We start from the raw sequence: 3,159 nt of genomic DNA on the forward strand, positions 1-3,159 counted from the left end.
ACATATGTATGTATGTATGTATGTACCTATGGCTGTACGGGCGATAAAATCGAACTGTGTGGGCAAACTCGCCCAAGTTGCCAGCACCGCCTTGTTGTCTATGTAAAATGTCTAAATGGTGGCTAGACCACTATTGCTATCTACGTATCTGTGGCTACATGGATGTACATATGTATGTGCATGTGTGCGAAAATCCTTAAATTTATGCCTTAAATCCTTTCTCACAGCGCGTAGCTATGTACGTACATACAGATATTCGTCCTGCCTTGTTCATTCCATATTCTCCACCTTGCTTTGTATCTGTCAGTTACATATTTTCTTTGCTTTGCGCTATTTGTGTTTTTATTATTCGTTGCGCCTTTGTTTGCTATAAACAAACCCAATTGTAGTATTTTTTTCCAAAGCTATTTTGTTGCTGTTCTGTTGTTTTTTTCTTTCTTTGTTCACCTTTTTGTTTGCTATCTACTACCTTCACGCCAAGAAGTCAATGACAACTAGCAAGTATCCTGCGGTTTAAATGCTCCTAATACCAGATACAGACACTTTGACGTACATATATACATACAACAAAGGCAGTCAAGAAAAAAGAGATATGTACATATTACAACAACAACAACAACAACAACAACAACAACAACAAACACAGCAATATGCTTGAGTCGTCGACGGCCAAAATAGGCCTTTTGCCCATGCACCAGATGACATAACTAAGTTAAAACAACAACAACATATCTTCTGTTTACACCACCAAAGTCAAGCGGAGTGGAGCGCTGTGCAGCGGTGGAAGTAGTGAATTGAATGGCTGAATTCGTTACGGGGACCGCCCTGATTGTTAGGTGTGATTTTTACAATATCATTAAAGGTAATGCAGGAAACGCACAGACTGCTTATGGGTGTGTGTGTATTTGTGTATGTGCGCGCTTGTGGCTTTGCTGCATGTTGCCAATAAACAAGTTGCGTAGCAGTGTGCGTTTTGTAAAAAAGGGGTTGGTTGGTGGTCGTTTCATGGCTTCATTTCTGCGCAAATGTGGTTGTCACAAGCACCACCATTCGCAGCAGCAAAAACACGAGCGCGCACCACCACTTTGACAGCTAGTCAGTCAGTCAGCAGCGCGGCGTGGATTTTTGTTTCCTGCTTTGAGATACAACCAGCGTTGCTTTGATTGCTGCACTGTAACTGGTTTTTGTTGTTGTTGTTGTTGTTGGTGTTGCGTGTGTGGTCAACAACATAAAAGAGTTCCACTTTATGACAGCGTCAGCACACAACTACTTGCACATAAAAATCGCACGACCCCCTAGCGTCATTTGCTGTCTTCGAGAAATCAAATTGCAAAATGCACCAAACCAGAAGAGGAAGACGCAGAAGAAGAGCTGGTGAAAAAAAAAACAATTTACAATTGAAAATAAAATGCAATTCGCAAAAAGTGCTATGCTTAGTGGTTGTTGTTGACAACTGCAACGCCCTGTCTTTTTTTTTTGCTTTTTGCTACAACCTGGCTAAGAGCCTACAAAGTACATAGAGGTCGATAGAGGAGACTACATACGATATTTTTAGCAAGATTGATTGTTTCAGACATGTACCTAGGAGCCGTTGTTTCGAATTGTTCCATATTCTGACATTTGTGTGTTACACCAACTGTTGCCACTCTTTTTGACATCCTCGATTGTAGCGCACAAGAAATCAATGGCCGCAGTTTTTTAATTACGAATGTGCTGAATTGGACCGCACACGTGCAAAATTTTTTCACAGAAATTTTCTTAGAAGTGTCTTCTTTTACTTCTGTTCGAAATGTTAATTTGTTTGTTAGAAGTGTAGAAAAGTGCGAAGTTTGGAAAAATTTGCTCTTTAAGAAATTAATTGTGTTGAATTATCTAGAAAATTGTTTATGTTCATATATGCACATATATAGATAAATACTATGGTGTTCGACTATTCGCCTTATTCCGAAAACCGGTTTTCGAGTTATGCGAAAAATGGTAATTAGAAAATACCGGTTCCCCATTTTCAAATTGACAAAAAATCGGATGAACGGTTTCATTTTACATATTTTGTCTACAGTAACACTTAGATGCTACTAGTTAAAAATCATTCCCAAATTTACAAAATGACTTCTAAAAATTGGCTTTCAAAATAAATTTCAAATAAATTTCTCAAAATAAGTTCCTAGTATATTAAGATACAAGTAAAACCGAATAAATGAAGGAAAAATTCACTTAATGGGGGTTCAGCGATCATAACAAGATTAGATCGCTACAACAACAGCTCTTTTTTTCTAAAAGTATATTATAGGCAGATCATTCAGCGACAATCAATCAGCACCTTCGTCAAATCTCACCCCTTTGAATTCCATCATCGGAGACCAACGTTACCTATTGCAGACAAGGAGCTTGTGAGGTTGGCGATACTTGGACACAACCCTATTCTGATATTGGAGCAAGTTAAACTGTTCAGCCCAATTTGTATAAGATGCCCGATGACATTAGCCCACCTCTTTATATGACCACTCACATCAGCTCATCTAACATCCCCCTCCATACGGCCCTAACCCGTTAGATGAGCATGAAGACAAAATTAAGCCGATTCAATGGTTTAGGCAGAGTTTAGAAAGCTGCTGCAACAAAAAATCAGTGAAAATTGTTGGTTCGATGTTCCTTTTATTTATACATATAGTAGTTTTCTGCAGTAAAAAATTCTCCAGTAGTCAGATGCAAAATTAAGAAAAATAAATATTTTCAATCAAATAAATATTTGAAATTTATAGATTATTGTATATAAATAAACAAGGTGCAAACCCAGTTTATTCCATTTTAAAAATCCGTTTTATTCAGGATTCGTAAGGTCGTGATTTCAAAAAAGGTGACTAATAATGTTAAAAAAAACGGTTGGAACCGGTTTGGAAAAACCGAGTCATTCTCCCTTATAAATACACTGAGAAAAGAGTTTATATACGTCAACTAAATACTAAAAAGACAAGAGTAGTCAAGACGATTTATCTATATATATAAAATTAAGTGGCAAAACTTCCTGTTCGCATACTCCTCCTAGACGGCTTGCCCGATATCAAAGAAATTTTCAGGGGTGATTGGGGTCTGTGTGGAGGGTGCACATAAGAAATTTCATGTGTGTATCTTTGCACGTTTTGCAAAAACAAAAAAAAA

The sequence above is a fragment of the Rhagoletis pomonella genome, unplaced genomic scaffold, assembly GCF_013731165.1.
Source record: "Rhagoletis pomonella isolate Grant_MI unplaced genomic scaffold, Rhpom_1.0 Rhpom_scaffold_00006, whole genome shotgun sequence".
NCBI classification, from domain to species: Eukaryota; Metazoa; Arthropoda; class Insecta; order Diptera; family Tephritidae; genus Rhagoletis; species Rhagoletis pomonella.